The sequence below is a fragment of the Sciurus carolinensis genome, chromosome 2, assembly GCF_902686445.1.
Source record: "Sciurus carolinensis chromosome 2, mSciCar1.2, whole genome shotgun sequence".
In the NCBI taxonomy this organism is placed as follows: domain Eukaryota; kingdom Metazoa; phylum Chordata; class Mammalia; order Rodentia; family Sciuridae; genus Sciurus; species Sciurus carolinensis.
The window spans coordinates 78,422,547-78,436,263 of record NC_062214.1 but is presented as its reverse complement, the minus strand read 5'-3'; positions in this window follow the sequence as shown (position 1 = coordinate 78,436,263).

Below are 13,717 nucleotides of genomic sequence, written 5' to 3'. Positions count from 1 at the left end.
TAAATAGGTTTTTCTCAGCAAAGGAAACTATCAGCCATGCAAAGAGAGAGCCTACAGAGTGGGAGAATATCTTTGCCACTCATACTTAAGATAGAGCACTAATTTCCAGAATATATAAAGAACTCAAAAAAACTCTACGCCAAGAATACAAATAACACAATCAACAAATGGGCTAAGGATATGAACAGACGCTTCACAGAAGAAGATCTACAAGCAATCAACAAACGTATGAAAAAATGTTCACCACTTTAGTAATAAGAGAAATGCAAATCAAAACTACACTGAGATTCCATCTCACCCCATTTAGAATGGCGATTATCAAGAACACAAGCAACAATAGGTGTTGGAGAGGATGTGGGGAAAAAGGTACACTCATACATTGCTGGTGGGGCTGCAAATTAGTGCAGCCACTCTGGAAAGCAGTGTGGAGATTCCTTAGAAAACTTGGAATGGACCCACCATTTGACCCAGCTATCCCACTCCTTGGCCTATACCCAAAGGACTTAAAATCAGCATACTACAGAGATTCAGCCACATCAATGTTCATAGCTGCTCAATTCACAATAGCCAGATGGTGGAACCAACCTAGATGTCCTTCAATTGATGAATGGATAAAGAAACTGTGATATATATATATATATATATATATACACATATATATATATATATGTATATATACATACATGTATATGTATGTATACATATATATGTGTGTGTGTATATGTATGTATATATATATATATATATACACACACACACACAATGGAATATTACTCAGTTATAAAGAATAATAAAATTACGGCATTTGCAGGCAAATGGATGAAATTGGAGAATATCATGCTAAGTGAGATAAGCCAATCTCAAAAATCCAAAAGGCGAATGATCTCACTGATAAGCGGATGATGACACATAATGGAGGGTGGGAGGGGGGCAAGAATGGAGGAAGGAAGGACTGTATAGAGGGAAAAGAGGGGTGGGAGGGGTGGGGGGGAAGGAAAAAATAACAGAATGAATCAAACCTCATTACCCTATGTGAATGTATGATTACGCAAATGGTATGCTGTTACTCCATGTACAAACAGAAACATCATGTATCCCATTTGTTTACAATAAAAATAAATTTTAAAAAAAAGAATGATGTTGGCCATGGGCTTAGCATAGCCTTTACAATGTTGAGGTATGTTCCTACTGTCTCTATTTTTTCTAGTGTTTTGAGCATGAAGGGGGTTGTATTTTGTTGAACGCTTTCTCTGCATCAGTTGAAATAATCATATGATCCTTAACCTTAAGTCTATTGATGTGATGAATTACATTTATTGATTTCCAGATGTTGAACCAACCTTGCATTCCTGGGATGAAACCCACTTGATTGTGGTGCACTATCTTCTTAATGTTTTTGTATGTGATTTGCCAGGATTTTGTTAAGGATTTTTGCATCTATATTCATCAGTGATACTGGTCTAAAATTTTCTTTCCTTGATATGTCTTTGTCTGGTTTGGGTATGAGGGTGATATTAGCTTCATAGAATGAGTTTGAAGGGTTCCCTCCTTTTCTCTTTCCTAGAATACTTTGAGAAGTATTGGCATGAGTTCTTCTTTGAAGGTCTTATAGAACTCAGCTGAGAATCCATTGGTCCCGGGCTTTTCTTGGATGATAGGCTTTTGATGGCTTCTTCTATTTCATTGCTTGAAATTGATCTTTTTAAATTGGGTATGTCCTCCTGGTTCAGTTTGAGAGGATCATATGTCTCTAGAAATCTGTCGATGTATGATATTTTCTATTTTGTTGGAATATAGATTTTCAGAGTAGTTTCTCATTATGTTATGTATTTCAGTGGTGTCTGTCATGATATTTCCTTTTTCATCATAAATTTTAGTAATTTGAGTTTTCTCTCTCCTCTTTTTTAGTGTAGCTAAGGGTTTGTCTATTTTGTTTACTTTTTCAAAGAACCAACTTTTTGTTTTGTCAATTTTTTGAATTCTTTCTTTTGTTTCAATTTCATTGATTTCAGCTCTGATTTTAATTATTTACTGTCTTCTGCTTTTGGTGTTGCTCTGTTCTTCTTTTTCTGGGGCTTTGAGCTGTAATGTTAGGTCATTTAGTTGTTGACTTTTTATTCCTTTCTTGAATGTGCTCCATGAAATGAATTTTCTTCTTAGTACTGCTTTCATAGTGTCTCAGAGATTTTGGTATGTTGTATTGTCATTCTCATTTACCTCTAAGAATTTTTTTTATCTCCTCCCTGATGTTTCTGTTATCCGTACTTCATTCAATAGCATATTATTTAGTCTCCAGGTGTTGGAGTAATTTCTTATTTTTATTTTGTCATTGATATCTAATTTCATTCTATTATGATCTGATAGAACACAAGGCAGTATCTCTATTTTTTTTTTGCATTTACTAAGGGCTGCTTTTTGGCATAACATATGGTCTGTTTTCAAGAAGGTTCCATGTGCTGCTGAGAAGAAAGTGAATTCGCTCATTGATGGATGGAATATTCTATATATGTCTGTTAAGTCTAGGTTATTGATTGTGTTATTGAGTTCTATGGTTCCTTTGTTTAGTTTTTGTTTGGAAGATCTATCCAGTGTTGACAGTGGTGTGTTAAAGTCACCCAGAATTATTGTGTTGTGGTCTATCTGACTCCTGGAATTGAGAAGGATTTGGTTGACATACATGGATGCACTGTTGTTTGGGGCATACATATTTACGATCATTATGTCTTCCTGATTTATGGTTCCCTTAACAGTATGAAATGTCCTTCTTTATTCCTTCTAACTTTGGCTTGAAGTCCACTTTATCTGAAATAAGGATGGAAACCCCTGCTTTTTTACTGAGTCTGTGTGCATGGTAGGTTTTTTCCCATCCTTTCACCTTTAGTCTGTGGATGTCCTTTTCTATGAGATGAGTCTCTTGAAGGCAGCATGTTGTTGGGTCTTTCTTTTTAATCCATTCTGCCAGTCTGTGTCTTTTGATTGATGAGTTTAACCATTAATGTTCAGGGTTATTATTGAGATATGATTTGTATTCCCAGTCATTTGGGCTTATTTTGGGGTTTTAACTTGACTTGGTTTCTCCTTTGTCTGGTTTTTCCTTTGAGGTAGTTCTTCCCTTTGCTGATCTACATTGTTGTTTTTCATTTCCTCCTCATGGAGTATTTTGTTGAGAATATTCTGTAGCACAGTCTTTCTATTTGTAAATTCTTTTAACTTTTGTTTATCATGGAAGGATTTTATTTCATCTTCAAATCTGAAGGTTAGTTTTGCTGGGTATAGGATTCTTGGTTGGTAACCATGTTCTTTCAGAGCTTGAAAAATGTTGTTCCAGGCCCTTCTAGCTTTTAGAGTCTGGGTTGAAAAATCTGCTGATATCTGTATTGGTTTCCCCCTGTGTGTAATCTGATGCTTTTCTCTCACAACCTTCAAAATCCTATCTTTATTTTGTATGTTAGGCATTTTCATTATAATGTTGCCTTGGTGTGGATCTGTTGTGATTTTGTGCATTTGGTGTTCTGTAAGCCTCTTGTATTTGATTTTCCATTTCATTCTTCAGGCTTGGGAAATTTTCTGATATTATTTCATTGAATAGGTTGTTCCTTCCTTTGGTTTGTAGCTCTGTGCCTTCCTCAATCCTGATAATTCTTAAATTTGGTCTTTTCATGATGTCGCATAGTTCTTGGAGGTTCTGTTCATGATTTCTTACCATCTTCTCTGTTTGGGCAACTTTATTTTCAATGTTAAATCTTTTGTCTTCATTGTCTAAGGTTCTGTCTTCCAAGTGGTCTAGTCTGTTGGTGATGCTTTCCATTGAGATTTTTATTTGGTTTATTGTTTCCTTCATTTCAGGGATTTCCATTTGGGTTTTTTTGTTGTTGTTGTTTTGTTTTGTTTTTGAGAATTTCTATCTCTCTGTTGAAATGATCTTTTGCTTCCTGCAGTTGCTCTTTCAACTGCTTATTGGAGTGATCATTCATTGCCTGCATTTGCTCTCTTATCTCTTTGCTTCATGAATCATTTTAATTATGTATATTCTGAACTCCTTTTCTGACATTTCTTCTAGCATTCTGTCACTGGATTCTATTAATATAGAATCTAGGTTTGTTTGGATTATTTTCTTCCCTTGTTTTTTCATGTTGGTCATGAAAACAGTGCAGCAGTGCAGATCTGGGGTATTGCAGTTTCCCCCCTATAGGCTTATAGTGGCCCTATAGGTTTCCAAATTCTTTTCTTTAAGGGGGAGATCAATATTAGCAATGCCCAGTACAGACCATATGCAACTCTAAACCAAATAGTCCCTATGAGGACATTATCAATATTGTCATAATAAACAGAATGAGTTTAATTATTATCTACAGTATAACAAATAGATTTGCAATAAGGTCTGCAGTTTCTAATGGAGGACAAAGAGGATGGGGAGGGGCATAGGATGTAGCTGTTAAAGAGATAAGAAAAGAGTATATAGAAGTTCTAGATGGTAGAACGAGTGAAAGTGTAATCAAAAGAAGTTGGTTGTTAGCATGAGAAAAGCTAGAAAGAGACTGAGGAAATAGGTAAACAAAAGGGAAAGAGTGAGAAAAGTAAAGAAATAAAAACATTAAAATTTTCAAAAAGGAGAAAAAAAAATATACTATAACAGTCATGTAGTATTCAAATCTCCCCGTCTTCTGTAGCCTGATGTATGAGAGGTATCTGACAATGAGCTTCCAGTCTCTAACCAGGGTCTCAGGTTGGGATTTTCCCCACCTAAAGATTGGGAGCTACGGCTTCCAGGATAATCCAAGACGGCTGCTCTGGCTCTCAAATGTGTTGGCAAATGGGGAGGGGAGCTACAGCTTGGCATGTAGACATGGTCAGCTGGAGGTCCTGGAGGCGTGGTGAGGTTGGTTGGGAAGGGGTCCTGGAGATGGGGTGTGGTTGGTCTGGTTGTGGGATCCTGTAGGCAGGGTGCAGTCAGTCAGTCTGGGGGTCCTCGTGATAGGGCACAGTCATTCGGTCTGGGGGTCCTGGTGGTGGGGAGCAGTCAGTTGTTGTGAGGGCCTAGGAGGCAGGGAGTGATCGGTTGGGCTGAGGGATCCTGGAGACGGGGCTCAGTCAGTCCGGCCAGGGGTCCTACGGTGACTGACTGTTGTGTCAAAATGGCAGCATCCACATGTAACCAAACCTGAAGGTACTGTGACAGTGAACTTCCAGGCAATGGCAGGCAGCTGGCTCTCCACTGGCAGTCTGTGGTCAGTTTGCTGACTACTGTCAGACCATCGGGAGGTGAACCTCAGGTGGTGGGTGATGGGGGAAAGGCCGGCGATGGACAGACGAGAGGCAGGCAAATGGCGGATGATAAGTGCCAGTCAGTGAGCAATCTGCACTCAAAAAGTAGTCAATATGTCGGCAGATTGCAGATGATTGCAGTAGTCAAATGGGGTAAACAGCAGGGGGTCAATAAGCAGCAAAATCTGCCTCATGGAGAAACAGATATCCTCTGCTTGAAACCTGAGTTATGGAGTGACAAGGAATGCAGCCTCCCTCAAGCCCACCATCTTGGATCTCTTAATTTGTGTTTTAAAATGCTGAGCAGAAGGTAATATAATGGTAAAAGACCTATGAATCTTTCATCCTTCTGAAAGATAAAGAAAAATGAATTAAATCAGGATCCTTGCTACACAGACTTATAAACAATTCTCCAAACACAGAAACGAGTATTTGATCATTTAGGGCCTGCCTTTGAGAAGCCCATGGTCAACTTAAGGTGCTGCACCGATAGTTCTTGTTAGCATTGGATGTTTCAGAGGTATAGGTGTGGCCCTCACTGGTAAATTTGGGAAAGGTGAGGAACTCCTAGATAGATTCTTTTGTTCCTTTAGTGTGACTCATGACCTAATGCCTCTCTCCAGCCACAAAACCCCCAGCTCACTGGGATTCTCTGAGTCTGGGTGATTAAGAGCCACTCTCAGCAACAGTGGATGCAACCTGTTCTTAAAAAGTATGGAGATCAAAATTCTGGCAAATCACCTACAAAAACATATTTAAAAGATAGTGCACCATGATTAAGTGGGGTTCATCCCAGGGATGAAGGGTTGGTTCAACATATGAAATCAATAAACATAATTCATCCTATCAATAGACTTAAAAACAATAATTATATGATCATCTCAATAGATTCAGAAAAAGCATTTGACAAAATACAGCACCGCTTCATGTTCAAAACAATAGAAAAATTAGGGATAGTAGGAACATACCTCAACATCATAAAAGCTATATATGCTAAACCTAAGGCCAACATAATTCTAAACAGAGAAAAATTGAAAGCATTCCTTCTAAAAACTGGAAGAAGACAAGGATACCCTCTTCACACTTTTATTCAACATCATCCTTGAAACTCTAGCCACAGCAATTAGAAGAAATTAAATGTACACAAATAGGCAAAGAAAAACTCAAACTATCACTATTTGCCAACAACATGATTCTATATTTAGAAGATCCAAAAAATTCCACCAAAAAACTTCTAGAACTAATAAATGAATTCAGCAAAGTAGCAGGATACAAAATCAATACCCATATATCAAATGTGTTCCTATACAGCAGTAATGAGTCCACTGAAAGAGAAATTAAGAAAACTATCCCATTCACAGTAGCCTCAAATAAATAAAATAAAATACTTGGGAATCAACCTAACAAAAGAGGTGAAGGAGCTCTACAATGAAAACTACAGAACATTAAAGAAAGAAATTGAAGAAGATCTTAGAAGATGGAAAGATCTCCCATGCTCCTGGATAGGCAAAATTAATATTTTCAAAATGGCCATACTACTAAAAGTGTTATACAAATTTAATGCAATTCCTATTAAAATCCCAATGACATTGTTCATAGAACTAGAAAAGACAATTGTGAAATTCATTTGGAAAGATAAGAGACCCAGAATAGCCAAAGCAAACCTTAGCAAAAACAGTGAAGCAGGAGGCATCACAGTTTCAGACCTCAAACTATACTACAGAGCTATAGTAATAAAAACAGCATGGTATTGGCACCAAAACAGACATGTAGACCAGTGTCACAGAATAGAAGACACAGAGACAAACCCACATAAATATAGTTATTTCATACAAAGGGGTCAAATACATTCACTGGAAAAAAGATAGCCCATTCAACAAATGGTGCTGAGAAAAATGGAAAGCCACATGTATCAAAATGAAATTAAACCTTTATCTGTCACCATGCATGAAACTCAACTCAAAGTGGATCAAAGACTTGAGCTCTAGAACAGAGACCCTTGGCCTAATAGAAGAAAAAGTAGGCTCAAATTTCACCATGTCAGCCTAGGATGTGACTTCCTTAACAAGACCCCTAAAGTTCAAGAAGTTAAATCAAGAATCAATAAACGGGATAGATTCAAATTAAAAAACTTATTCTCAGCAAAAGACACAATAATGTGAAGAGAGAGCCTACAGATTTGGAGAAAATCTTTATCACAAGTACCTCAGATAAAGCATTAATCTCTAGGATATATAATAAACTCAAAAAACTTAATATAAAAAAACAAATAACCAATAAATGGGCTAAGGAACTGAACAAACACTTCACAGAAGATATACAATCGATCACCAAATATATGAAAAAATGTTCAACATCTCTAGCAATTACAGAAATGCAAATCAAAACTACTCTTAAGATTTCATCTCACTCCAATCAGAATGGCAATGATCAAGAATACAAGCAACAATAAATGTTGGCAAGGATGTGGGGGAAAAGGTATACTCATACATTGCTGGTGGGACTGCAGATTGGTATAACCACTCTGGAAAGCAGTATGGAGATTCCTCAGAAAACTTGGAATGGATCCACCATTTGACTGAGCTATCCCACTCCTTGGTCTATACCCAAAGGACTTAAAATCAGCATACTACAGTGATGCAGCCACATCAATGTTTATAGCAGCTCAATTAACAATAGCTAAACTTGGAACCAACCTAGGTGCCCTTCAACATATGAATGGATAAAGAAAATGCGGTATATATATATATATATGTATGTGTATATATATATATATATATATATATACACACACACACACACACACACACACACACACACACACAGTGGAATATTTTTCAGCTTTAAGGAAGAATGAAATTATGGCATTTGCTGGTAAATGGAGTTGGAGAATATCAAACTAAGCGAAATAAGCCAAACCCCAAAAACCAAAGGCCAAATGTTTTCTCTGATATGCAGATACTAATTCACAATAAGGGGGCAGGGGCACTAGGGAAAAATAGAGTTACTTTAGATTAGGTAGAAGAGAGTGAAGGGAGGGGAAGGGATATGGGGATAGGAAGGACAGTAGAGTGAAACAGACTTTATTACCTCGTGTGCATGTATAACTGCATGACTGATGTGATCCTATAATATGTACAATCAGAAAAATTAGAAATTATACTCCATTTATGTATCATTTATCAAAATGCATAATTGCATTCTATTGTCATGTATAACTAATTAGAACAAATTTAATTTTTTTTTTAAAGAAAAAAAAGGAAGTGCTGGGGTTGTGGCTCAGTGGTAAAGCATTTGCCTGGCATGTGTGAGGCACTGGGTTTGATTCTCAGCACTTCATATAAATAAATAAATTAAATAAAGGTCCATTGACAACTAAAAAATATTTAAAAAAAGAAGAAAAAGAAGTGTGTGTATCAGCTGGGCATGGTGGTACATGCCTGTAATCCCAGAGATTTGGAACACTGAGGCAGGAGGATCACAAGTTTGAAACCAGACTCAGCAATTTAGTGAAACCCTCAGCAATTAAGCAAGACCCTGTCTCAAAATAAAAAATAAAAAGGATAGGGGATATAACTCACTGGTAAAATGCCCATGGATTCGATCCCCATTTTCTCCCCCAAAAGTGTGGAGATCCAAGGCAATTGGGATGCCAATTTACCCCATGGATGCCCCTTTCTTTCTGATACCAAAGCTTTGAAGGATTTTTAAAGATTATTTCACAGCTGAAGAAGAGGATACTCAGAGAGAAACAATGACTTGCCCAATGTCACAGAGAATATGTTGGGATCAGAAACACAAGACCAGGTTTATCACTTACATCCAAGACCATGTGTAAATATTTTTATCAAAATACTCCTTATCAGCCAGGCATGGTGGTGCATGACTGTAATCCCAGTAGGCAGGATCACAAGTTCAAAGCGAGTCTCAGCAATTTAGAAAGGCCCTAAGCAAATTAATGAGACGCTGCCTCAAAAACATAAAATGGGCTGGGGCTTGGTGGTAAAGTGCTCCTGAGTTCAATCCCTAGTACAAAAAAAAAAAAAAAGAATACAAAGTACTCCTTATCCCCAGGTTAGTGACCTTCAGAATTGTTGAGAGGGAGTCAATTCGTATAGTCATCAAATGAATGTCTAGGCCTATGCTGTTCAAGGTTGATGTCACTAGCCACAGGTGGCTATGAGCACTTGAAATGTGGCTAGTTCAACTGAGATGTGTGCTTAGCACAAAATGTGCACTGGATTTCAAGACAGTCCTATTGAGATGACAATGTTTCAGATATACCTGTAACATAAAATACCAGTATTTTTTCCCCATCTTAAAATGTGGCTATTAGAGAGTTTAGTAGATATGTGGCTTGAATTATATTTCCATTGGCCACCCAAAAGGACAGGGAGCCAGGCCTTCACTGAATTCACAGAACAGGTTATCTGACTGTTGGGGGCCTAGTCGGTAACAAGTGATGGTGAAGTGTGCAGAATTCAGTCTGAGATTTCCTTGAAGTGCCTCAGGCCCCCTCTTTGCAAAGTCTGAGGAAGGAAATCTATTATTCTTATCTATCACTTTTACTGTAGGTTACTGAGATCTGCAGCAAGGGAACCCCATTGTGCATGAAGTGGCTTAGGTTATTTCATAAAAGATACTACCTGGGGAGACAGCTGAGTTGGTAGGGTGCTTGTCTTGTAAGCACAAGGCCCTGGGTTCGATCCCTAGCACCACAAAAAAAAAAAAAAAAAAAAAAAAGATACTACCATAATTGTCCAGGATACAGGTGAGGTGGCTTGGGCCACAGTGATAGTAATGGAGTGCTTCTAGATAAACCAGGCTGCCCTGACAGACCGAGTATGTGGAGTAAGGGAAAGGGGAATCAAGGATACCTCTGAGGATTTTAAAGGCACCTGAAAGGTGGGTAGGGCAGATTTCAGGAGGTTTTTTGGGGGAAATTGGTCTCCCCTCAACAGAACAGCCACCTTTCTAGGCTACTTGAGAACTTCTCTTATTCAGAGTCTCCTAGGGGAGACTAGAACAGTCCTAGGTATCATTCAGGAAGAGAGGTGTTTCATTTTATTTGCTCTGTACCAAAGGGCTGGTCACTCAATCCCTTAGCTGGAAAATCTTTCCCAAGTCACACTATTTGGGGATGTAATTGATTTCACACTGTGTGTCCAGGTCCAGAAATATATATTCGATGTAGCTCAGTAGAACACTTGCCTAGCATGTCCAAGGCCAGGGTTTGATCCCCAGTAAAACACACACACACACACACACACACACAAACACACACCAAAACCAACCAGGCAAAAAACAAAACAAAACAAAAAACTCTCCTAGATCCTGGGGATACAGAGCCAAGATGTGGTCGCAGCCCTCCTGGAGCATAGTGGATGAAAATAAATAACACCTCCTCTTTCCCAAAAAAGAGACAGTCCTAGACTGTGTATTCATTTATCCACAAAATACTAAGAACCTACTATGTAAAGAAATTTCATGAAAATAGAAGAGAGCCCTGTAGAGGAAGGGGATCAGAGAGAGGGAGGAGGGGAGGAAAGGGGGAGGTACTGGGGAATGAAAGTGACCAAATTATGTTATATGCATGTACAAATATGTCACAATGAATCCCCCTATTATGTATAATTATAATGCACACAATAAAAAACAAAAAAGATGCTCATAAATTATTCCTAAGAGAGAAGAATCAGATGAGTCATGATAGCAGGCAGGATATAACCTGGAGGGACCTTAAAGTTGATAAAAAGTAGAGGTGGGCCAGCAAAGGATTTGAGTGAAGGACTGGCAAGTAGGTCACTGAGACAACTAAGCTGCTGGAAGGCAGGTTTGTTCTTTGCTTAGAAGATGTTCCTGTTCCAACCTTGGGCCCAGGGCACTCCATCTCTGCCATTATGATCCACTTTTATGTATTTTTAAGTCTTAGAAGAACAACTTGCAGATCAATAGTATGTCATCACAAAGAATAGCAGGTGGTTAAGGTGGAAGGACTGTGGAAAGAAAAGAGATTCATATTTTATTATTTAATTTTTATTTAATATATTTTATTATATTTACTCAAACCCCTTATCTCCTGTCAAATTCACTCCTTGGAGTACTTGGTAGCATTTATCTGTTTCCATTCCAAATTTACAAACAGACTTCACCATGTGAGTCAGAAATGAAAACAAGCTAACATTTTATTGAGTATTTGCTAACTGCCAAACACCTTAGAGACACTCCCTCTTCCCCCTTGTCACTGTCTTTCTGATTGATACCACTTATAAGACTGCAGTCAACCAGGAGTCTGCCTCCTGTAAATAGTGGTACCTATATGTTCCTCTGCCCTAGAAAGAATGATCAAGGGGAGAGTCAGGGCTCAGATTTAAACCCACCCATTACCATCAGTGTCACCTTGGACAAGTTACCTTTTCTGAGACTATTTTGCCATCTATGAAATAGGATGATAATGTCAACCTCTACTAACTTATGAGGTGTTTGTAGAATAATCATATTGAGTAAATATAAAGTATCCAACACAGTCCTGAACACCAGGTAGGTAATCAGTTGTTTCTTCTCCACTCTCCTTGCAAACACACAGTCTTTCTCAGGGACCACACGCACATCCAGAGCTGCTAATGCACAGGACTGGAATGGGAGAATGAGGTTAGAGACTTGCTTTGCCACTTCCTAGCTGGGTGGTGTCAGGCAAGTCATCTTGCCTCTGAGCTGTGTTTCTCATCCCTAACATAAGACTTGTATCCCCCTGCCTTCCTCACAGTATTATAATAGCTCAGAAGAGTGCACTTCAATTAGAGCAAAGAAAACAGCAATTAAAAGGGATTTTTAAAAGGGAATTTTCTACTCAGGTTGGTTGCATTGACTCATCTCCCAGGAGAGGAGGAGCTCCCAGCACTGAAAACACTTTTCCTCTTTGTAGAAATTCTGGCTTTTCTACCTGATACCTGGTATGCAAATGAGCAGCATGTTAGCAATTATATAAGAATGTCCCAGAACAGGATCTGAACACACAGAATTCTGGCCTGCTCATGGGCATGTAGACTCCAAGATGGAAACAAGGAAAACTTTTGTAATAGTTGTCATGTGGTTTGGAAAGGGTTTCAGTTTCCCCAACTCTTCTCAATACTTCCCCAAAGGGGAAGTGCCCATGAAGTCTTTTAAAGATGTCTGTCTTAGCTCTACATTTCCACATTCTCTGAATTTCTGGGCACATATCCTGTCTTCTTTCCCACAGCTAAGGCCCCTATTGGATGTGTCTACAATGAATGAAAGATGATGAGGCCGCCTCTGAAGGCTGATCAACAATCCCCTGGGATGCTTAATTGCTTCCTGCCCATCGGATAGCAATTGATTGTGCCTCTGAGGGACACTTGAGATTTCAACAGGGTGGCCTGTTTAGCTGACAGCTGCTGTTCTCACTGGAGGCTGGCAAAATAACATTGGAAAGTCCTAACCATTAACCTCAAATATAAAAGGAAACTAAAAATACCAGGGATCATCTGCCAAACTCGGGCCCCTGTTTTCATGGCAACCCAGAACCTTCAGCCTAAGCAGTGATTCTCAAAATGTGACTTCAGGATCTGTAGCCACAGCATCACCTCGAACTTGTTGTATACCCACATTTTCAGTCACCCCAGGCCTACTAAACTCCGGAGGCACCACCTTCCAAGTTGTTTCAGAACCACTAACCTAAAACAAAGCATGTCTTTCAAAGCATGAGATCTTGACCTCCTCAAAATTCACTCTTTCAACCCACTGAAATAGTGGGTTGAACCAGCACCTAGAACCAGTCCAGGTTCCATTACTTCCCAGCTGTTCCATCCTGGGCAAGCTATTAGACCTCTCAGCCTGTTTCCTTACCTGTAAATTGAAGCTAATGGCTATGGTCAGCTGTTCCTGAGGTGAGAAATAGCACACATATGGGCTACAAGGTATGTGTACAGATGTTATTTAAATATTTCTTTCCTAACCTCCCATATATCTTACTTTTCCACAATTCTCTTTGTTTAACCTAGTATAAATGTATTTAGGTGTTGCCACTTCTTTGGATTTTCATTTACTTATAAGGGTTATCATGTCCTGTAAAACTTTAATAAATGGGCATGCTTTTCTGCTGTTAATCTTTGTCTTTTGCCAAATTAATTCTCAGATCCAGGCAGAGGTGTTGTTTGTTTTGTTTTCTTTTGTTTGTATCAGGGATTGAGCCCAGGGATGCTTAACCACTGAGCCACATCCCCAGTCCTTTTCTTTTTTTTTTTTTTTCTTTTTTGCAATGCTGGGGATCGAACCTAGGGCCTTGTGCTTGCAAGGCAAGCACTCTACCAACTGAGCTATCTCCCCAGCCCCTTCATTTTTTATTTAGAGACAGGTTCTCGCTCACTTGCTGAGACTGGCCTCAAACTTGCATCCTCCCCCCTCATCCTCCCCTGCTGCTGGGATTACAGGC